The 24,873-nt window shown below is 37.5% G+C and overlaps 4 long non-coding RNA genes across 4 annotated transcripts; 3 read left to right on the top strand and 1 right to left on the bottom strand.

Moving 5' to 3' along the window:
- The first annotated feature begins 6,460 nt into the window (after positions 1-6,460).
- LOC131002539 (uncharacterized) lies at positions 6,461-10,456 on the top strand. The gene is made up of 3 exons (XR_009094337.1): positions 6,461-6,929; positions 9,399-9,461; positions 10,158-10,456. It is a non-coding gene; the product is annotated as an uncharacterized LOC131002539 (long non-coding RNA).
- Positions 10,457-16,163: 5,707 nt separating this feature from the next.
- Positions 16,164-18,252, bottom strand: LOC131002537 (uncharacterized). Its single transcript, XR_009094335.1, has 2 exons — positions 16,972-18,252; positions 16,164-16,494 (listed from the first exon to the last, which is right to left on the bottom strand). It is a non-coding gene; the product is annotated as an uncharacterized LOC131002537 (long non-coding RNA).
- LOC131002532 (uncharacterized) lies at positions 16,429-18,168 on the top strand. The gene is made up of 2 exons (XR_009094330.1): positions 16,429-16,585; positions 16,666-18,168. It is a non-coding gene; the product is annotated as an uncharacterized LOC131002532 (long non-coding RNA).
- Positions 18,253-22,398: 4,146 nt separating the features above from the next.
- LOC131002531 (uncharacterized) lies at positions 22,399-24,237 on the top strand. The gene is made up of 2 exons (XR_009094329.1): positions 22,399-22,555; positions 22,636-24,237. It is a non-coding gene; the product is annotated as an uncharacterized LOC131002531 (long non-coding RNA).
- Positions 24,238-24,873: the final 636 nt, after the last annotated feature.

Here is a 24,873-nt window from a genome sequence, read left to right as displayed (position 1 = left end):
AACCTGTCGAGGTTTGCTCCACAACAAGTGAACACAGATGAGAAGATGACAGAGAAATTTTGTGCCGGTCTACGATACGAAATTAGGATGGCCCTAGCAAGCCACGGAGGACTCTCATACACGGAGTCTCTGAACAGGGCACTTGACATTGAAGCTGCAATGCCGTCAGACAAGTCAGCCCCAAATGATCCACCAGTAGCCTCACATACTCTCAAAGGGAAGCGCAAGTGGAACAACAACGAAGACAATATCAATCAGACTAGTAAGAAAGTGTGGCAAAAAAAAAAAAAAAAAAAAAGGAACGGGCCGAACAGTTTATTCAACCAAGGTACGAGGCACAGACTAACCTCGAGCCAACTGGGGGTAGCCAAGGTCAGAAAGGAATTTCACCTTGCCCAAATTGCGGTAAAATGCATAGGGGTATCTGTCGAGCTGGGACTAACGGTTGTTACAATTGTGGCCAAAAGGTCACTACTCCACGCAATGCCCCAACAGACAACGAGGTTCAGCAATTGGGAACACCCGCACCCCCTTGTCAGCAATACGTGGACACTTGCGAAATCAGCCTCAATCACATCAGTTAAAATCTTATGAAGACACCGCAGACAAGAGAAGCTACGCGGGAACTTGAAGACGAGGTGAAGGAAAAATACCCCGAACTGTTTTAGCAGAGATATGTGACAAACATGGTTTTCGTACCTCAATATCGCATGAATTGTTGTCATTTTCCCCCATGAATTGATTGCTAATATGTGTTTGTATCCCAATTTTGAGTTTTGTTGAGTTTTAATTCCTTGGTGTAGTTTTGGAGTGATTTCAGGGAAAATCAAGAATTAATTGGAGGATTTTGAAGACATGAGATCGAAGTACGTCTCGAGAGGAATCCGTGAGCGCAAACGGCGACCAAATCCGAGTCCGGACGAGGGAGAACGGAGCAAAACGAGCGGACTGTGCAAAACGCCCAGTACCCCGCGGTCACCACCCGCGGCCGCGGGGTAAGACCGCGGGTCAGCTGTTCCCGACTCAGGAGACACCCGCGGTCACCACCCGCGGCCGCGGGGCGGGACCGCGGGTCCCCTGAGCATCCCCCACATTTGAAGGCCGCGGACGCGGGCCGTGACCGCGGGAAAAGGGCGGGGCTCCCCCAAATGGACCCCAAACGCGATTTTAGCCTCAAAACTCCATTTTTCTCTTCCTTTCCCCATTCATTCAACACACACACCCACTTCATCTTCCCCAACTCTCCAATCCCAAACCCTAGCCTCCATTCTCTACCATTTTTTCTCTCTTCCACACACAAAAACAACACCAAAATCAAATAAAGAAGGGGAAGACTTGGAAAGGAGCTCATCAAGACTACATGATTGAAGATCAAGATTATAGGATTTGTCTATGAATCTCTATCTCTCTATATCTTTATTTATGTTTTCTTATGACTTGAGATTTGCTTTTATTATGAATATGCTTGGCTAAAATCTCTTATCTTAGGGATTAGATTAGATGGATTTGTAATGGATTGATTTCTTTGTTCAATATATATCTTGATTGTGCTTATTGTTATCTTTTCAAGTCCTAGATTTATCTCTTGTATGATTTGTTGGCCACCTTTTGTGCATTTCTAATTTGTGATTTGAATCGGGAGAGGATAATTACAATAGATTAGGAGTTTGATACATATCATCTCAATAAACCGGGAGGTTGAGAGGTGGGTGAGGGCTTGTTGATCTTTTGTGCTCTTGGGAGTTATAGGTTAGAAATTGACCGGGGACGGCAATTATGACCCGTAATCTACTGTTTTAGTCGTCCGGGAGGGGGCTAAAACTAGTGGGGAGATCGCCCTAGATAAGTAGGTCATATCAAGATTTATATTGATTTAGATTGAAGTTCATTACGATCCATCGAAATCTAGTCCCTAGGATAACTTTCATTCGAGTCATTCCCCAATTTATTAACTAAGTTTATGTTATTGTTAGTTACTTTGCTTGCTTTAATTTAGCTTTGTTTTAACCTTCAATACCTCTTCATCTTTGGTTGTCTAAATAGATTGAAAACAACTTATTAATAGTATTTAGAAGTTTGAATTCACCAATCCTTGTGGGATACGACCTTGCTTCCACTTATTGCAACTACACCGTATACTTGCGGCGTGGTGAAAATAATAGCGAACAAGTTTTTGGCGCCGTTGCCGGGGATTGGTTGAGTTTTTACTTTTGATATTGTGAAAAGTTGTTTTTATCTAATTTAGATATTGTTTTTATGTTTGTTTATTTATATGTTTATTTATTTTTGTTAGAGAAAATTGCTCCACAACCGTAAAAGCGGCACCAAAAATGGATGATGGAAGGAATGAGTTGGTTGAGCAACTCCAACTACAATTGGCGTTGATGCAACTTAAGTTGCGTGTTTTGGAAGCCAAAAGAAATTGTAGGCAACCAATGATCCAAAAAGCCTTCCAACCAACACCTTCCTATGGTGAGTATTATGACATGGGGTGCAATGCCATGGAGTGGCAATCACCATTGGAGTATGAGGACCATTTCAATAGTTGGAATTATGAAAATTCTTATTCCACTCAAGAAGGCTTCCAAGGGGGAAATTGGTACTATCAAGAGGAGAATCCGAATGTTAGAGACGATCTTCTACAATGCTTCATAGCTACACAAGCTTGGATAGAAAAAAGTATAGCAAACTCGGATGTTATGCTAGAAGAGCAAAGAAGGTCTTTGGCTACCACTATGGAGAATCAAAAGCGAATTGATGATTTGTGCATGGCCATTAGCCTACAAAATGGAACCTTGTATGAGGAACCAATGTCAATGCTAAGTGAAGAGCCTCAAGAAGTTGAAGAAGAGTATGAAGAAGATGAGGATCAATTCTCCAAATCCCTTGAAGTCGAGAGCCCAACTTTTCCAATGCAACCTCTACAATTCCAAAAAGATGAAGACTGCACAAGCTTCAAAGAATGCAAAGTCATAAATTTTGTCGATCCTTACCTCGACACGGGCGATTCTATGAAGGCTTGCTTCTTTCACTTTTATTTATCTTCATCTTTTGATTTTCACTTTGATTTGTCTAATAAAGAATTGTTTGAGTGTGGTGGTACTCTAGATGGTGAACGAGATTACCATGACGCCCGGGATGTCTCAAGAATTGCAAAGCCACCATATTTTTGGGTCGCGGTGGATGGAGCATGCAAATTTGATGAGAAATGGCCACCGCCTAAGCCTCCACCTCGTTTGTGAGTACGAGACAAGTAACCATTTTCTCCTTCATCCAAACTTATTTCTCCTTTGTGTGAAATAAGTTTGGGGGGAGGGTGAAGATGGGTTACTTATCTCGTTTATCCGTTGTTTATTTATTTAGTTAGTTTAGTTTTCGAATAATGAGATTTTGTCTCTGTTTTTGAGCTTTTCCTTGTCTTTTGTTTTTGAGCTTGATTGTTGAAAAACATGAGTTGGATGAAATGTGTGTTGGGCTTATGATATGAATGTTGCTTTTGAAAAGAAATTGTGTATATCACTTGTGGATTATGCATGAAAAGTTTGAACTTGTGACAAGTGAGTTAAATGTTTTGCCTCCAAGAACTTGATAATGAGCTTGTAAGATTTGAGCCATTGATTGTCATATTATCACAATCTCATTTTGTTCTTGAGTGTAAATCGATTGAGCATGTATGTTGGTCTCTAGAACTTGCCATGAGTCCTCTCTTGAAAATAAAAGTAAATGTGTTGTTAATATTGAAGTGATTTAAGGCCATCTTTGTTAGCCACTTGACCCCAATTGTGCCAAATTCTCATATGATCCTAGTTTACCCCTTTTGTGCCTTGTAGCCTTTCTTTGAATGAACCAATGATAAAGGGGTAGAACTTAGAGTGTTAGTGGTTGCTTTGATGAAGAAAAAAGTTTGGGAAATGATTGAAATTGCTTATCAAGCTTTGATTGTGTGAAAATCACTAATCCCCTATGAGCTCAAAAAGAAAAAGAAATGAAAATGAATGTGAATAAAAGAGCATAAAGGGGAGTGATTTGCCTTTTGAATCATAGCCATGATAGATATCACTAAGGATGAAAAGATGAAATGTAGGGATTTTGGTTTTTGATTGATAAGAGAAATGGTGAAGTTGATTTGTTCATTGTGATTGATGGATTGTGGGATGAGTCACTTTGCCTAAAAAAACTACTCACCTTACCAAAGAGCCCTCATTACAACCCAATGAAAGCCCTTTTTGATCTCTATTTATAACACATTGAAGCATAGAGAGTTAGGACAAATGGCAAGCCTATGGTAGATTGCATGCATTGTTTCGAATTGAGTGTAAACACGTCCATTCTAAACACTTGAGAGTCGAGTGCATCATTGAAACATTCACCTTGTGAGGATTCAAGCTTGGAGGCTATAATGTTGAACTTACTATCACTTGTGACTTCTTGAAATGCATATCTACTTGTGATACACTAGTGAAATATTTTGAAAAAAATTGAAGCCCTTGAAATGACACCAATTCATTCTCACATGTTTGTTATCTTTTATTTCTCTTCTCTTTGTTGTTTGGGGACAAACAACGCTTTAAGTTTGGGGGGGTTGACAAACATGGTTTTCGTACCTCAATATCGCATGAATTGTTGTCATTTTCCCCCATGAATTGATTGCTAATATGTGTTTGTATCCCAATTTTGAGTTTTGTTGAGTTTTAATTCCTTGGTGTAGTTTTGGAGTGATTTCAGGGAAAATCAAGAATTAATTGGAGGATTTTGAAGACATGAGATCGAAGTACGTCTCGAGAGGAATCCGTGAGCGCAAACGGCGACCAAATCCGAGTCCGGACGAGGGAGAACGGAGCAAAACGAGCGGACTGTGCAAAACGCCCAGTACCCCGCGGTCACCACCCGCGGCCGCGGGGTAAGACCGCGGGTCAGCTGTTCCCGACTCAGGAGACACCCGCGGTCACCACCCGCGGCCGCGGGGCGGGACCGCGGGTCCCCTGAGCATCCCCCACGTTTGAAGGCCGCGAACGCGGGCCGTGACCGCGGGAAAAGGGCGGGGCTCCCCCAAATGGACCCCAAACGCGATTTTAGCCTCAAAACTCCATTTTTCTCTTCCTTTCCCCATTCATTCAACACACACACCCACTTCATCTTCCCCAACTCTCCAATCCCAAACCCTAGCCTCCATTCTCTACCATTTTTTCTCTCTTCCACACACAAAAACAACACCAAAATCAAATAAAGAAGGGGAAGACTTGGAAAGGAGCTCATCAAGACTACATGATTGAAGATCAAGATTATAGGATTTGTCTATGAATCTCTATCTCTCTATATCTTTATTTATGTTTTCTTATGACTTGAGATTTGCTTTTATTATGAATATGCTTGGCTAAAATCTCTTATCTTAGGGATTAGATTAGATGGATTTGTAATGGATTGATTTCTTTGTTCAATATATATCTTGATTGTGCTTATTGTTATCTTTTCAAGTCCTAGATTTATCTCTTGTATGATTTGTTGGCCACCTTTTGTGCATTTCTAATTTGTGATTTGAATCGGGAGAGGATAATTACAATAGATTAGGAGTTTGATACATATCATCTCAATAAACCGGGAGGTTGAGAGGTGGGTGAGGGCTTGTTGATCTTTTGTGCTCTTGGGAGTTATAGGTTAGAAATTGACCGGGGACGGCAATTATGACCCGTAATCTACTGTTTTAGTCGTCCGGGAGGGGGCTAAAACTAGTGGGGAGATCGCCCTAGATAAGTAGGTCATATCAAGATTTATATTGATTTAGATTGAAGTTCATTACGATCCATCGAAATCTAGTCCCTAGGATAACTTTCATTCGAGTCATTCCCCAATTTATTAACTAAGTTTATGTTATTGTTAGTTACTTTGCTTGCTTTAATTTAGCTTTGTTTTAACCTTCAATACCTCTTCATCTTTGGTTGTCTAAATAGATTGAAAACAACTTATTAATAGTATTTAGAAGTTTGAATTCACCAATCCTTGTGGGATACGACCTTGCTTCCACTTATTGCAACTACACCGTATACTTGCGGCGTGGTGAAAATAATAGCGAACAATATGCAAATTTCGGGACGAAATTTTTGTTAAGAGGGGTAGTATGTAGTAGCCCGCTCTTTTATTTATGATTAAAACTAGTAAATGCAATTTTTATAAATGAATCCAGTTTATGGATCTGATTTTTCTTTTATCAGAAACGGAGTTATTATTTTAGCTTTATACTTTTATAACGTATAAAAAAAAACGCGACGGATTATTGAGCCATTCAATAATTATTATTTCCAAGTTGTAACTGACTTAGCAAAGTCATGTTATTTATTAATCGAAAAACAGAAGCAGTTATATTTATTAGTGCATAGAAGTCGAGGAATTATTTCGACTGCAACGCAGATTAAATCTACGGATTTAATCTAAGTTAAATTACAGTTTATTAAGTTAGCAGGAAAGGAAAAAGATATCAAGCAAGATACAGAAATGAGATGATTGAAAATCGAAGCCAATATTTTATTACAGTATTAGCATCACCAAGGCATGAGGATATACTTCATTTATTCATCAATCTCATTCTCATACTTTACAAACTCTTACAACCAATTTTCGTTCATACCTTCCAATTACACCACAATAAATTGGCATTTGCATAAAGAAGAAAATAGAAAGAAGAATAAGAAAAGGGAAAAGGAAAAGGTGTGTCCACCAAGCTTTGCTCTCCACCAAGCTTTGCACTCCACCAACTCCCTTCCCCACCACCACACGCAAGAATGCATTAACATTCCCTTATACCTGCAGCAATGTTATAACAGAGAATTTCTTGCATAGTCGAACACCATCACAAACATCAATTTACAGCAACTCACTCCCATCCATCATCTGGAGAAATCAACAACAAAAGCCACCAACAACAAGCATAGAAGGTATATACTAAGCTCAGCTCCAGTTCATACATCATATCATCAAGCATATGTTTAAAAGGAAATACATAGTATACAGGTGTGTATATATATGCATAGATGAATAATATATGCACATATAGACTTAGCAGAGTCACACGTTCTGTAATACAGCATAAACCATGACTTTTACAGTAAGAATTTTCTTACGACACAAAGCAAAACAACACTTAGTGTAAACTCCAGCATAAGCATAAGCAAAGTATGAAAACCCAAGATTTCATAAGATAGAATGAACTTAGACAATCTAGTAACCTGTCGAGTTTTATCCTTGCCGCGTGTTGCCGTTCAATATGGGGTTTGGGGTAGAGCGCGGCAACAATAAGCGGAACGAGTTCTGTTCCGATGGGCAGAGTGCATCGACCGAAGCGTCCGCTCGCTGGAACTCAAGGGCTAAGGCAGCATGCTACCTCCAGTCCGGAGACCCGACGCTGACGACGATCGCTCGCCGGATTCAGACGATGATGGCGGCACCTGATGGTTGGTCGCTGTGGCCGAAGGAGAAGAGGGGAGGGGTGGATTTCCGATCTGGACTTTGGGGGCTGAGAGAGAGTGAGATCTGATTGTGTCGCTGGTCATCGGAGGGAGAGATGGCGGCGATGGCGGCGGTCCGGCTGACTGCTGCTGTCGGCTGGAGCAGAGGGGGCCAAGTCCGGCGACTGCCTCGCCGGAGGTAGCCCCAGCGACCGTGAACACGATGAGAGAGAGAGCAGGGAGAGAGGGAGAACAGCCCGACGCAGCCACGAACGAGACGCAACCGCTCTGTTCGACCGGTACCGAGCTCGGCAACGGCGACATTCCAGATTCTAGGGCTCGATTGGGTTCTGCGGATGGACGAAGAAGCAGACCGATACCTGGATTCCGAGCGGCGGCTGCTCGCCGGCGGTTGGGACGGCCAGAGCAGCGGCAGACGAAGCCCAGCGGCGCAACGATTCCGCCTGAATCGAGAGAAACTAGGGCTTGATTCCTGTTCTCGATTGGACATGCTGCGCCGATTCCTGAGCTGTGTGTTCTCGATTCCGTCTGACATGTGTGGAGGAAAAGAAAGCGGCGCCGGAGTTCCAGAGCTGTGGAGGCGCGACCAGTCGCCGGAGCCGTTCGCGGCAGGAGGGCGCAGAGAGCGAGAGAGAGTGGGCGGATCTTTCAACTGAGAGAGAGAGAGAGTGGCAAAATGTTACGGGAGAAAGAAGATAGAAAAGGGTGGTGTTGGGCCATTACACTGGGCCGAGTTATTTCTTTATTTTGGGCCGAGTATTGGGCCGATTTTTAAATGGAATTTGGGCCTCTTCATTTATTTTAATTGGGCCTTTATCTTTTAAAAGATTGGGCTTGTGTTTAAATGGTATTGGGCTTTGAGTAATGGGCCGATTTTATTAAATGCTTGGGCTTGGTTTAATTTTAAGATATGGGCTTTTCTTTTATTTATTTATTTGGACCTCATAATTTTAATTATTTTGGGCCATTTTCCTTCAAATGCTGATTGGGCTCGATTTATTTTAAAAAGAATTGGGCCTTTATCTATATTATTTGGGCCGAATTATTTGAGCTTGGGTTTGTTTTATTCTTAAGGAATTGAGCTTCCAATTTAATTGATTGGACTTTCAATTAAATTCGAACTGAGCCAGTCTTTTATTTAATTGGCCCTTCTGATTATTTCTATTGGGCTCGATTTAATTAAGGAGTTGGGCTGATGCATATTTTATGATGGGCTATTATTCTAGTCCCATTTATATTTCGTTGGGCCAGTTTAATTCATCATTTTGGCCGATTAAATTGCCTTTTTGGGCTAAGATTAATTCTTTTCAGTCCACATTAATTATTATTTGGACCCCTATTTTAATTGTTTTGGGTCGAAGACTTTTTAAGTTGGGCTTTAATTCTTTTAAAGCTTGAGCTGAAGTTACTCCTTTGAGCTAAGCCTAGCAGTATCAATTTTTGATGGAGCCCAATTATTTATCAGTAATGAGCCGCCCAGTTTATTAATTAATGTTTTTGGACTTCCGACTTTAAAGCAAGCCATTATTGTTTATTTCATTTAAGCCACTTGTTTATTTAATTAATTGGCTACTCTCTTTTGAGCCTATTAATTATTTGAGGTTACGCTAGTAATGATGCTTCTATCGAAAAGCCCGATAATTTCTACAAGGTCACACCTCGTTTAAAGCTGAGTTAGTCCTTTTTCAATCAAGTACAAATGCGAGGTTTATTTCACGACTAGAATATTCCGATGAGGAAGGAAGAATCACAGTTTTATTCGACCGCGCTAGACGAGAATTAGCTAAATCTATTAACGAGGATTAATAGTAGAATTCCCGATTATCGCTCAGAGTATTAGTTCATGCATACCAGATTCATGCATAGTTAAATTACGTTTTCTCATTAATTAAGAATTTTCCTCGAGGCAATGTCTTATTTTATATTCTCGTGATTAAGGTCAAGCGCGAGAGTAAGAACTACACAAGGAGTTAGAGTACCTTAGCAAAACTTTGCTATCAGGTGGGCAATTCCTTACGCGTAAATAAAATGCTATGCAAATGTTATGCTTTAAAATGCAAATTGGATCTTCAAGTATGGTATGCTTTATTACGCTTAAATGAGTTAAGCTTTATTATGCTGCACGTTAAATGATTTACGCTATGCTGTTTATACTATTTACGCCCTATGTAATTTACGCTTGATTACACTTATTTACGCTTGAATGCTTTACGCTGATAAGTTTATGCTTATGTTTGATGCTTGCGTCTGTTGGGGGAGGCCTCCCTCAACAGTACGATGCCGTGTCCGTTGAGGAGGGCCTTCCTCACGGCGCGATGCCTGTGTCCGCTGAGAGAGGCCTCTCTCGCGGCGCGATGCCAGTATGCCAGTATGCCAGTGTTACAGCGTCTATTGGGGGAGGCCTCCCTCAATAGTACGATGCCGTGACCGCTGAGGGAGGCCCCCTCTCACGGTGCGATGCCCGTGTTCGTTGGGGAAGGCCTTCTCCACGACACGATGCGTGTTTATGATTGTTAATGATGAAGAATGCCCTTATGTTATTTATGAATTTGGAAATGTTTAATGAGCAAAGGATATGAAAGAAACTCATGCCTCTTATGCGATATTGTGAAATTGTTAATGATGTTATGTTATATGCTTGGCAACTGCCCACTAAGTACTCTTGTACTTAGCCCTTCGATGTTTATGTTTGTGCAGGTTGAGCTGTGATGGGCGATGAAGTGTTGTTGCTGAGTGGAGTTTTTGTCGAACTTAAAGTAGGCTCAGAAAGGGTACATGTCTTCATACATGTATCTCAGTTATGCATTCCGCTGTAAACACTGATTATTTCAGTTACGCCTTCCGTTGCAAACTCTGATAATATTTTAGCCAAGCCCCTAACGATGCCTTTTTCCTTTTAAGGAATATAACGCGTATACAAGTTCTTTGAGTACCCTTTTTATGCGAACTATGCCTTTTTCCTTTTAAGGAATATAACACGTATACAAGTTCTTTGAGTACCCTTTTTATGCGACCTATGCCTTTTTCCTTTTTAAGGAATATTTCACGCGTATTCAAGTCCTTTGAGTATTCTTTTATGCGCCCCTTTCTCAACCCGCTTCTTAATTTCCCTTCCCCAGTCATGGTTTTCCCGGATTAATTATCCTTAATTAAGGATGGTCGTGACAATTACTAATTGATTTATACTTTAGAGGCATTTAGCAAATAATAAAGTTTGAGCGTATGTTTTCAAGTACAAAACAAAATGTCTTTCTTACTATGCTCCATCTTTAAAGCGATTGAAATGAAGGATTATCCAATTTTCAGGTCCAATACCATCCACCATTGAGAATCTATCGAATTTGCAGTGGCTAGACCTCTCTTCCAACAAATTAAATGGTGAGCTTCCATTCTCCATGTGCAACATGACATCCCTTCAAATTCTTATTTTCTCAAATAACAGTTTGGAAATCTTTGGACATATTTCATCTAAATGCAAATCACTTTAGTGGCCCCATTCCATCAATATTTATGAGAGGGTGTATTTTTGAGTCTAACAATTTGAGTGTTAATAAATTGCAAGGAAATTTGTCTATACGTGCGTTCATATACATGTGCAATATGAAATAGATTTTTATATAAATAAGTTGAGTAATATATTTTCTCGATAAAAGAAAAAGGAAAACATACTCTAATATTTTGAAAAATAATTGGAGCTGTGTAATCTCTTTTTCACATGGATAATAGAGTGACTTATTTAGAACTCTAGCTGGGGTATGACTTGTGGGACTCGAAGGCAGCATCCCACTAGAAATTGGAAATCTGTCTTCACTTGTTTATCTTGATATAAATGGAAACTCTTTTCATGGTACTATTTTCTCTATCTATTTTTAATTTGTTGTTAATAGAATATATTTATTTATATGGTAATCCTATCGGCTTGTGTGATATCCCGACTTTTCTATAAGAAATATAGAAGATCTTTACTTAGTTTATTATTGATACACGTCCATTTTTAATAAATTATATTATTCCAAAGAAATTTTACAACTTTGACGTTCATGATTTTTTTTAGAAATTAGTTGATAATGTCATTCAATTTCATGCTTTCACTACCTTGTTATGCCATTTTTTTTAATTATGCTTTATTGACTTGATTGGAATAATAATTTAGTTTTTGAAATAATTCAAAAATATGGAAAAGAATTTTGGGTTGTCTAAATTTTTTATAAAAACTATTTTTGATTGAATGATATTTTTATCTAAGAATCAATAGAATACATGTTTTTATTAAAGAAGACCCTTTCATAAAAAACTTAAGAAAGTGGGCATTTTTATCTATTAACACTTACTTTTATCCATCTAAACTAATCCTCAAAAATAAGTTTTTATAATATTTTTGATGAATTAATAGTTATTTGAGTAGAAGTCAAAATTTGTGGCTCAATGATTTGACTTCCACGCGGCATTGTCACATAAGTCAAATAATGACTTGCAAATTGAGTTGTCTTGTAAATTAATACTTTATCCGTTCCATAAAAGTGTGCATCATTTTTTGTAGCACGAGTTTTAATAAAACTAGTTTTGCTCCCGTGCGATGCACGGTAATAGTTATTTAACTAAATTATTTAAAAGTATAAGTAATCGATACTTTTAAATATTGAATGTCTTTTTATATTATACTAATATTTTTATATCTTAAAAGATAATATTGATAATTTTTTTAACTTATATAAGAGAGATCTCACTAATATTATAATTGTTTAAATAAATGTGACTTTTTATAGTTGTATGTAAGTTAAATCAATGACCAATATCAATTAACAACATATTTTTATCAACTATCATTATTAGCTAGTTAAAATGTCCATCAAAATATTCATCTGTTTTTATTTTAGGTTTCTATTAAGAAAGAAAAAATTCTAAAACTTTATTTATGTATATTAGTAAAAAAGATTTTCTAGAATTTTTAATATTTGATGCATAATATACAACTCTGAATTTTTTCAAAAGACTTCATTCGTCCCAGTTATATAGGCTGATTGAATTCTACACAATGATTAAGAAAATTATTGTAAAAGAAAATTATACAAGTATATTTCTAATATGTCCATGTTTATTATTAATTGTATATAAGTAAATATTCTTAAGTTTATTACATGCCACTACAGAAATAGCATTCAATTAAAATATTAAAATTAATTTGTTGTCATGAGTTATGCCATTGTAACATTAATTATTAATTGTTGATCCAAAATTATCAATACATAAATATGATATGCCATTTAAAATTTAAAAATATAATTATTTTTAAAAATAGTAAAGTGATTTTTGGCAGGAAAATATAATTTACTATTTTTCAAAGTGGTTGTGCTTCTATATTAAGAGGGCTAGAATAAAAATACCTTTTAGCATATAAAATAGGAACCATTTTCAACCCTTAGATCATCAAGATCTACGGTTGATTCATCGCCTTGTTGGATGATTTCATGGTCCTGGGTTTGAATCCAATAGGTAGCAAAATAATTAATTTTCACAATTCATACAGTTACACATGGAATTCATACGTGTTCTACATAGAATTCATGCGTTTTAACTAATTTATAATTTATATGTTAAGATGTGTTTATACCGTAGCCCTATCCTATATATACATATATAGGAAAATACGAAAATATTTCATGTGTATTGCATAGGGTGCAATGATAGTTCATTTGTAGTAGAAGTGATTGGAGGGAGGGGGTTTGGAACCCATGACCATCCAATAGAATGATGAATTCTCTATAGATCTTTACCATCTAAATACAAAAAAATGGTTCGTAGTTTATATCTTAAAGTGACTTTTAATTTATTTTAGTTAATCTTTGGTTCATAGTTTATATCTATATAACTATCATATAGTATAATACTATTTTAGAGATACAAAATTAACTAATATTTTAATTAAAATAATAGAAAATTTATAACAAAAAAAAATACCAATATGATTTGGAGTAGACGAAATGAAGACAAACTAAAAAATAAAAATTATTTCTAAAATTAGTAAGTTAATTTTAGTAGAAAAAATATAAATTATTATTTATGAGAATAGTTTTCTTTTACGTACAATAAGAATATTAGTAGAAAAATTGACAAAAAATAAGAAGATTAACTTTGACATAAAGATAAAGAGATTAGTAGAAAAGTTATTATTGCTTGAGAAAGAAAACTATTCTTTTAGCATCTATAGATCAAATATAATTGGTATAAATATTTCAAAAAAAAGTTTAGAATCTTAAATAATGGAATAATTGAAATTATGTGAGAAATTATCATATTTCATGGTATAATGTAATTCATTATTCTTACATTATATATAATGGACAATGAATATATTTGGAGGAATCATTAATTACTATACTATAATATTTGTGGGTGTGAACTAATTACCATAAACAAAATATATACATAAATCATAAATTTACATATGTTATGTATTAATTATAAACTATCTATATTAATATATTATATGTAATAAATCACAAAAAATAAGTACATTGATATGTACATACATATGTTATGTATTACATTATATGCATGTGTATATATATAACCGACTATTAATATGTGAATGGAGTATCATATTTAATGCTTTATTAATCAAGTTCAAAAAAATGCTTTAATTAATTATTAATTACCAAATTTAAGATAGGATTAAATAGTGATTGGTATAGAAATTACACTCTAGTTTTAGGTGGGAAAAAATTTGTGAAGGTGGATGAGCTTTTATATATATATATAGATGTTAAATAAGTGTATTGGGAGTTGAAAAAGTGATTGACTTTATTAAAAAATTAAAGTAAGAAATAAAAAATTAGTGGTGTAGTAGTGTCCAAAAATGACAATGCACACTCTTATGTGCTAGACTCCAAAAATTCTAGGCTCACAAGAACAGTTTTAGATTTGAATATAAAGGGCATTTGTAGGCTTCTAGTCTCCAAAATTCTAGGCATATTTTAAATCAACTATTACTTTCTTTTTTATTAAACAAAAAACAGATTAATAACGATTTTTCATTTTCCCAATAGTGATTCAAATCCCTAATCTATTAATTGGAAGTGGAGAACTTTACCAATTGAGTCACGCTTTGTTATGAAATTAACTATATACTTATAACTTTGCATGACTATATATGACTTTTAATTGATTAGATATAAATTCTTGCACGTTAATCTTTTTGCAATAAACCGTATGCTTTGATTAAAAAAATGACATTTTAATTTTATTTTAACAATTTAATACCAATTTGTAAATATCAGAGGGCCCACAAAACTTAATTGATATTGCTCAATTCATAACTATATATAACTTTGCATGACTATAGATGACTTTGAATTGATTAGATATAAATTCTTGCACATTAATCTTTTTGCAATAAACCGTATGCTTTGATTAAAAAAAATGACATTTTAATTTTATTTTAACAACTTAATACCAATTTGTAAATATCAGAGGGCCCACAAAACTTAATTGATATTGCTCATGATTACTTTGGTAGACTCTAAACCGAATTATTGACCACTACTTAATTAGCCCATATCACAAGATATATTGCTCATGATTACTACGGTGGGCTATTATTATTATTATTATTATTATTATTATTATTATTATTATTATTATTATTATTATTATTATTATTATTATTATTATTATTATTATTATTATTATTATTATTTCATTCTCTTTTTCTATACTTGACTCGGTTTACATCGATCTAATTAAATGAAATTGTTTACAAATTAGCCCATATGACAATATATATTCACTTTCATATAATTAGAAAAAGCACGCCACTAACTAATTTTCTAATAGTAATTATGATTTTAGATTGGTTAGATTAACTATATATGACTCCGCATTGTATAGGTTAGATATAAATTTTTGTACATTAATCTTTTAACAATAAACCGTATGAGTTGATAAAAAAAAAATGACTTTTTAATTTTATTTTAACAACTGAAAACCAATTTGTAAATATCAGAGGCCCCACTTAATTGAACCATTGCCAAGACTAAATTGAACCGAGTCAAATTAAATATTCACCTAATAATGTATTCAAATTAACAAAAACGAACCATTAAATATAGTGTTCTAATACTTATTATTTTTGTGGTCGTGTTATAATAATCAAATCAATTTTTTTATGACTTGGCAATTATGGAGGTGATATTCCAAAAGAGATCGATTATGTTATAAAAAAATGAGATATATGGAACATTAGCAAATTCTTGTGAAGGTTTGCTACTAACTTTCAGGTACAATATTTTGTTTTCTTAGCTTGCTGGTTTGTTCTCATATAACTAATTTATGCTTACTCTAACAGCAGTTGGATTTTCTGTTTCCAGCCATATTGTGTAGTAGCCCGCTCTTTTAATTATGATTAAAACTAGTAAATGCAATTTTTATAAATGAATCCAGTTTATGGTTCTGATTTTTTTATCAGAAACGGAATTATTATTTTAACTTTATACTTTTATAACGTATAAAAAAAACGCGACGGATTATTGAGCCATTCAATAATTATTATTTCCAAGTTGTAACTGACTTAGCAAAGTCATGTTATTTATTAATCGAAAAACAGAAGCAATTATATTTATTAGTGCATAGAAGTCAAGGAATTATTTCGACTGCAACGCAGATTAAATCTACGGATTTAATCTAGATATTAAATGGCGTATGAAGTGAATTAAATCTACGTATTTAATTTATACACGAATAATGAACAGAAGCCAGTATTTTATTACAATTACAGAATCACCGAGACATAGAATATACATCATTAATCCTCCACTACATTTTTTCCCACCACTACACCTACTCTTCCACCATCCACTCCACCACACTTCCCACCATCCTTTTCTCCCCACCAACTCCACAACCACCAACTCCCCCACCATACTAGTGCAGCAACAACTCTTCCTTATCTTAGTCTCAACTTCAGCCAAGCAACGCAAGACTCACTATCACTTTTCACCAAGAATCTCCCAAAGAGCAGGGGAGCCTCCATTTCAACCTGCCAATGTTTTCAAGTTTCAATTCATTCAATACACTACAACCGAAAAGTGAGAGAAATCACTCATTCACTCTCTGCCAGAAACATTAAGGTAAAAAAATTAGTATTGATTCATCATCTCCTTCCAATTACAACTTACAGTTATTGAAAGAAACAAGTTTGATCTTTCAGTTCAGTCATTCCAGTTCTTTTAACTCAACATCACAGCAGCCAACCAAGCCCAAAACATTCGCAAGGTATTCATTATTTCAGTTTATTCAAGTTCCGGCTATATGCAGCATATGCCCAGTTTTAGAAATGCATAGTATGAGAGGAGAAGCATGACCATATTATCGACATAGAACTCACTAGCAAACCAACAGATTATATGAACTCATTTTTATGAAAAACATAGACTATAGAATGAGAATTTCCTTCACGATCTAGTGAAACCGAACCTAGTATTTTGGGGAAAGATAGGAGTAGTATTTGTTGTACCTGATTTCATTAAATCGGGGAGGGATACCAGATGACGTCAACGCTGACCGATGAAGAGGAGATGGAGGTCGTCAGCTGAGCAGAAGCGACATCGCCTGAACCAAGAGAGAGAGAGAGGCTTGAGCTGGTTCTTGAGCAGATGACAGATTTCAGCGGCATCTCCTGCTGCCTGATGGAGCTCAACGGACAGAGAAGGAAGAGCCGAACGCCGGAGAAGCAGCGGCGAAGTACCCTCGCCGATTCTGGACAGCAGCGGCGGCGGCACCCGCCTCGGCTGAGGTCGGATCGAGAGGTGAAGGGGACGGCGACGCGGTAGCCGTGGAAGACCGGCGGCGGCGCTCCCAGACGACGTCCGCTGACCACCGGACGAGCAGCAGCAACTCCAGTCGGCGACGACTCCAGGCGAAGCAGCAGCAGTCGGCGGCGATTTCAGACGGGGACGCGGAGCAGCGGTGACCTGGTAATTGAAAGTTAGAGCTCGATCTGGGTTCCGCGGTCGGATTTGAGATGAAGGTCGGAGTTTGAAACCTCAGGGAAGAGTTAGGGCTCGACGTCGGAGGGGGATTTGAGAACCGGAGTTGGACGGCGCCGCTCCCAGCCGACGATGCTCGCCGGATTCCGAACGAAGGAGTAGCAGCGGTGTTCCAGATTTTAGGGCTCGATTTTGGGGCTCTGCGGGGAGGAGAGAGAACGGCGCCGGGGTTAGACTCGTCGCCGGTCGAAGCCAACCGAAGCAGATGACAGCTGAACGCCCGGAGGAGGCGCAGCCTGCCAGATTTAGCCGGAGAAGGTGAAGCCGATCAGAGTTTTGAGGATGCCGAGCGTAAGCTTTGAGGAAGAGTGATGAGCGGCTCCTTGAGTTGGGATTAGAGAGAGACAGCAGCAGAAGCTCGGCCGGCGCGGCTTCGCCGGAGAGGAAAAGAGAATTTGAGAAGAGAAGAAAAAGAGGGCAGCGGCGAGTTTGAGAAGAGAGAAAAATGAAGGACCGAGAATTTGAGAAGAGAAGAAAAAGAGATGGGCTTGATTTGGGCTCTTTCCTTTTAAATTTTTGGGCTTGTCATTTTATTTGGTTTGGGCCATTGCATTTATTTACTTTGGGCCTCTTTTATTAATTTAATTGGGCTGCTTCTTATTTTCTTGATGGGCCGATATTTAGGCTGAGTTTATTAAAGAATGAGCTGAATTTATTTCTTTTAAGTGAACTGAATTCATAGGCTCCTCCCTATTCATTTTCAGTTGGGCCGACTTTATAAAGAATGAGCTAGAGATATTTTATTGTGAGCCGAATTATTTTAAGCTGGGCTTGATTTTATTTTAATTGCTTGGGCTTTCACAAATAAATTCGAAATGGGCAAATCTTTAATTTAATTGGCTCTTCTCATTATTTTTATTGGGCTTGAATTAATTTAAATGGAATTTGGGCCTATTCATTTATTTTAATTGTGCCTTTATCTTTTAAAAGATTGGGCTTGTGTTTAAATGGTATTGGGCTTTGGCTATGGGCCGATTTTATTAAAGTCTTTGGACCGATTTTATTAAAGTCTTTGGGCCCTGATTTAAATTGAAACATTGGGCTTATGTTTTTTTTTTAAGAAATAGGCTACCTTATTATTTAACTGGGCTGCAGTTCAAAGAAAAATGAATACTTATTAATTTATTTAATTAGACTATTTATTTAGTTTAATTAATTTTTTTTCTCAAAAGATGATTTACATAATAATATTGTATTATTATTATGTGCATATTTTAAGTAAATTATTTATTATATGCTAAGCATGACATGAAATTGCATTTTTACTTGCAATAAAAGTATTTAATTGGTTTTAATTATAAATCCAATTATTAAAGAAAGACGAGTAAGAATATTGTTGGTGTTCTTAACTCAAGAGAAATGTTTTCAATTATTTATTAAATTTTGAAAAGCCCGATAATTTTTACGTTATCACACCTCGATTAAAGCCGAGTTAGTTCTTTATTTTCGATCGAGTACAAATGCGAGATCTATTTTACAATTAGAATATTCCGATGGGAAAGGAAGAATCACAGCTCTATTCGACCGCGTTGGACGGAAGTTAGTTAAATCTATTAACGAGGATAAATAGTAGGATGCCCCGAATATCGTTCGAAAATGTTAGTTCATGCATACAAGATTCATGCATAGTTAAATTACGCTTTCTCATTAATTGAGAATTTTCCTCGAATCAATGTCTTATTTTATATTCTCGTGATTAAGGTCAAGCGCGAGAGTAAGAACTATTCAAGGAGTCACAGTACCTTAGCAAAATTTTGCTATCAGGTGGGCAATTTCTTACGCGTAAATAAAATGCTATGCAAGTGTTATGCTTTAAAATGCAAATTGGATCTTCAAGTATGGTATGCTTTATTACGCTTAAATGAGTTAAGCTTTATTATGATGCACATTAAATGATTACGCTTATTTACGCTTGAATGCTTTACGCTGATAAGTTTATGCTTATGTTTGATGCTTGCGTCTGTTGGGGGAGGCCTCCCTCAACAGTACGATGCCGTGTCCGCTGAGGAGGGCCTTCCTCACGGCGCGATGCCCGTGTCCGTTGAGAGAGGCCTCTCTCGCGGCGCGATGCCAGTATGCCAGTATGCCAGTGTTACAGCGTCTATTGGGGGAGGCCTCCCTCAATAGTACGATGCCGTGACCGCTGAGGGAGGCCCCCTTCACGGAGCGATGCCCGTGTTCGTTGGGGAAGGCCTTCTCCACGACACGATGTTTGTTAATGAAGATTGATGATGAAGAATGCCCTTATGCTATTTATGAATTTGGAAATGTTTAATGAGCAAATGATATGAAAGAAACTTATGCCTCTTATGCGAAGTTGTGTTTTGTTGTTGATATTATGTTATATGCTTGGCACTGCCCACTAAGTACTCTTGTACTTAGCCCTTCGATGTTTATGTTTGTGCAGGTTGAGCTGTGATGGGCGATGAAGTGTTGTTGCTGAGTGGAGTTTTTGTCGAACCTAAAGTAGGCTCAGAAAGGATACATGTCTTCATACATGTATCTCAGTTATGCTTTCCGCTGTAAACACTGATTATTTCAGTTACGCCTTCCGTTGCAAACTCTGATAAAGTTTTACTCAAGCCTCTAACGATGCCTTTTTCCTTTTAAGGAATATAACGCGTATACAAGTTCTTTGAGTACCTTTTTATGCGACCTATGCCTTTTTCCCTTTTAAGGAATATTTCACGCGTATTCAAGTCCTTTGAGTATTCTTTTATGCGCCCCTTTCTCAACCCGCTTCTTAATTTCCCTTCCCCAGTCATGGTTTTCCCGGATTAATTATCCTTAATTAAGGCCGGTCGTGACAGAGTGGTATCAGAGCAGTTCGTTTGCTCTGAGCCTAAGAGTTTATTTAAGCCAAACTTTGAATTGATCACTAAAGTGTCTAGAGTTCAATCGACAAAGCTCAGCACTTCATCGCATCACACTCAACGAAGCAGATTGGTAAGCTATTCCAAGTTTTGAGTTAATGTTTACAAAAAGTGAGAATTATCGTAATAACAAAGTGAGTAACTGTCAATAGCTTTGTTATGTTGTTATTGAATGAAATGATTTACGCAAGCGCGATTAAGTATGCCTATGGAATGAATCCATATGAACATAGAGCTATTAAGTTATGAGATCACCACTACTACAGAACATAGAAGCAAACATAGAAGAAATTAGATTGTATCTTTTGGTGGCTATAGTGAAGGCAGCAAGATAAGTGATGCGTATAGAATAATTTTTAAGCTCATGATTTTATAGCCGCTATAAATCTCCATGACTTATGCCTAAGTATCCAGTTTAGATGATGAGATATTATATGCTTGAGAATTGATATGACTCATGGAAATGAGATGCTAAGGACCCTTAAAGCTTACTACATCAATGTTGTCATTGGAGTTATGACTTGTTTACAAGTTAGAATAAGTTAACCTGTACAAGAATTCTTTAGAGGCTTGTATTAGATTATGCTAGAGTGTACTAATTGGCACATCTTTGCTACCAGAATGCCGCCTAAGAGAGGACGCCCTGCGAGAAACAATAACAATCGCAGAAACTGTAACGCTGTACCCGAAGAACCACAAGATGCTCAAGGACAAAACCCATCCCCTCCGCCCCCGACTAGGAGAGTCGAAGAACTCTTTTTAAGGCAAAATCCACCTACGTTTGACGGAACAAGTGAACCAGCTGAAGCTGAGATTTGGGTGCGTGCAATGGAACGCATCTTCAACTTCCTACGTTGTACTAATGAGGAGCGCCTATCTTGCGTCTCATTCCAGCTAACAGGATCAGCTGACTTCTGGTGGGAAGCACGACGAAAAATTCTGACACCTGAACAATGGGCAAGTTATACTTGGGAAGATTTTAAGACAGGATTATATGATAAATATATTCCGAAAAGCTATAGGAAGAAGAAAGAAGTTGAGTTCTACGAGTTGAAGCAAGGAAAGAAATCTGTGGTTGAATACGACAAGGAATTTCACCTTGCCCAAATTGTGGTAAGATGCATAGGGGTGTCTGTCGTGCCGGAACTAACGGTTGTTACAATTGTGGCCAAAATGGTCACTACTCCACGCAATGCCCCAACAGACAACGAGGTTCAGCAATTGAGAACAACCGCAACCCTTGCCAGCAATACGTAGACACTTGCGAAATCAGCCTCAATCACATCAGTGAAAATCTTATGGAGACACCGCAGACAAGAGAAGCTACGTGGGAACTTGAAGACAAGATGAAGGAAAAATACCCCGAACTGTTTTAGCAGAGATATGCAAATTTCGGGACGAAATTTTTGTTAAGAGGGGTAGTATGTAGTAGCCCGCTCTTTTAATTATGATTAAAACTAGTAAATGCAATTTTTATAAATGAATCCAGTTTATGGTTCTGATTTTTTTATCAGAAACGGAATTATTATTTTAACTTTATACTTTTATAACGTATAAAAAAAAACGCGACGGATTATTGAGCCATTCAATAATTATTATTTCCAAGTTGTAACTGACTTAGCAAAGTCATGTTATTTATTAATCGAAAAACAGAAGCAATTATATTTATTAGTGCATAGAAGTCAAGGAATTATTTCGACTGCAACGCAGATTAAATCTACGGATTTAATCTAGATATTAAATGGCGTATGAAGTGAATTAAATCTACGTATTTAATTTATACACGAATAATGAACAGAAGCCAGTATTTTATTACAATTACAGAATCACCGAGACATAGAATATACATCATTAATCCTCCACTACATTTTTTCCCACCACTACACCTACTCTTCCACCATCCACTCCACCACACTCCTTCCCACCATCCTTTTCTCCCCACCAACTCCACAACCACCAACTCCCCCACCATACTAGTGCAGCAACAACTCTTCCTTATCTTAGTCTCAACTTCAGCCAAGCAACGCAAGACTCACTATCACTTTTCACCAAGAATCTCCCAAAGAGCAGGGGAGCCTCCATTTCAACCTGCCAATGTTTTCAAGTTTCAATTCATTCAATACACTACAACCGAAAAGTGAGAGAAATCACTCATTCACTCTCTGCCAGAAACATTAAGGTAAAAAAATTAGTATTGATTCATCATCTCCTTCCAATTACAACTTACAGTTATTGAAAGAAACAAGTTTGATCTTTCAGTTCAGTCATTCCAGTTCTTTTAACTCAACATCACAGCAGCCAACCAAGCCCAAAACATTCGCAAGGTATTCATTATTTCAGTTTATTCAAGTTCCGGCTATATGCAGCATATGCCCAGTTTTAGAAATGCATAGTATGAGAGGAGAAGCATGACCATATTATCGACATAGAACTCACTAGCAAACCAACAGATTATATGAACTCATTTTTATGAAAAACATAGACTATAGAATGAGAATTTCCTTCACGATCTAGTGAAACCGAACCTAGTATTTTGGGGAAAGATAGGAGTAGTATTTGTTGTACCTGATTTCATTAAATCGGGGAGGGATACCAGATGACGTCAACGCTGACCGATGAAGAGGAGATGGAGGTCGTCAGCTGAGCAGAAGCGACATCGCCTGAACCAAGAGAGAGAGAGAGGCTTGAGCTGGTTCTTGAGCAGATGACAGATTTCAGCGGCATCTCCTGCTGCCTGATGGAGCTCAACGGACAGAGAAGGAAGAGCCGAACGCCGGAGAAGCAGCGGCGAAGTACCCTCGCCGATTCTGGACAGCAGCGGCGGCGGCACCCGCCTCGGCTGAGGTCGGATCGAGAGGTGAAGGGGACGGCGACGCGGTAGCCGTGGAAGACCGGCGGCGGCGCTCCCAGACGACGTCCGCTGACCACCGGACGAGCAGCAGCAACTCCAGTCGGCGACGACTCCAGGCGAAGCAGCAGCAGTCGGCGGCGATTTCAGACGGGGACGCGGAGCAGCGGTGACCTGGTAATTGAAAGTTAGAGCTCGATCTGGGTTCCGCGGTCGGATTTGAGATGAAGGTCGGAGTTTGAAACCTCAGGGAAGAGTTAGGGCTCGACGTCGGAGGGGGATTTGAGAACCGGAGTTGGACGGCGCCGCTCCCAGCCGACGATGCTCGCCGGATTCCGAACGAAGGAGTAGCAGCGGTGTTCCAGATTTTAGGGCTCGATTTTGGGGCTCTGCGGGGAGGAGAGAGAACGGCGCCGGGGTTAGACTCGTCGCCGGTCGAAGCCAACCGAAGCAGATGACAGCTGAACGCCCGGAGGAGGCGCAGCCTGCCAGATTTAGCCGGAGAAGGTGAAGCCGATCAGAGTTTTGAGGATGCCGAGCGTAAGCTTTGAGGAAGAGTGATGAGCGGCTCCTTGAGTTGGGATTAGAGAGAGACAGCAGCAGAAGCTCGGCCGGCGCGGCTTCGCCGGAGAGGAAAAGAGAATTTGAGAAGAGAAGAAAAAGAGGGCAGCGGCGAGTTTGAGAAGAGAGAAAAATGAAGGACCGAGAATTTGAGAAGAGAAGAAAAAGAGATGGGCTTGATTTGGGCTCTTTCCTTTTAAATTTTTGGGCTTGTCATTTTATTTGGTTTGGGCCATTGCATTTATTTACTTTGGGCCTCTTTTATTAATTTAATTGGGCTGCTTCTTATTTTCTTGATGGGCCGATATTTAGGCTGAGTTTATTAAAGAATGAGCTGAATTTATTTCTTTTAAGTGAACTGAATTCATAGGCTCCTCCCTATTCATTTTCAGTTGGGCCGACTTTATAAAGAATGAGCTAGAGATATTTTATTGTGAGCCGAATTATTTTAAGCTGGGCTTGATTTTATTTTAATTGCTTGGGCTTTCACAAATAAATTCGAAATGGGCAAATCTTTAATTTAATTGGCTCTTCTCATTATTTTTATTGGGCTTGAATTAATTTAAATGGAATTTGGGCCTATTCATTTATTTTAATTGTGCCTTTATCTTTTAAAAGATTGGGCTTGTGTTTAAATGGTATTGGGCTTTGGCTATGGGCCGATTTTATTAAAGTCTTTGGACCGATTTTATTAAAGTCTTTGGGCCCTGATTTAAATTGAAACATTGGGCTTATGTTTTTTTTTTAAGAAATAGGCTACCTTATTATTTAACTGGGCTGCAGTTCAAAGAAAAATGAATACTTATTAATTTATTTAATTAGACTATTTATTTAGTTTAATTAATTTTTTTTCTCAAAAGATGATTTACATAATAATATTGTATTATTATTATGTGCATATTTTAAGTAAATTATTTATTATATGCTAAGCATGACATGAAATTGCATTTTTACTTGCAATAAAAGTATTTAATTGGTTTTAATTATAAATCCAATTATTAAAGAAAGACGAGTAAGAATATTGTTGGTGTTCTTAACTCAAGAGAAATGTTTTCAATTATTTATTAAATTTTGAAAAGCCCGATAAT

The sequence above is a fragment of the Salvia miltiorrhiza genome, unplaced genomic scaffold, assembly GCF_028751815.1.
Source record: "Salvia miltiorrhiza cultivar Shanhuang (shh) unplaced genomic scaffold, IMPLAD_Smil_shh fragScaff_scaffold_143_1, whole genome shotgun sequence".
NCBI classification, from domain to species: Eukaryota; Viridiplantae; Streptophyta; class Magnoliopsida; order Lamiales; family Lamiaceae; genus Salvia; species Salvia miltiorrhiza.
Note: the sequence above shows the minus strand (reverse complement) of the source record. Positions and strands in the feature narration are given on the sequence as shown.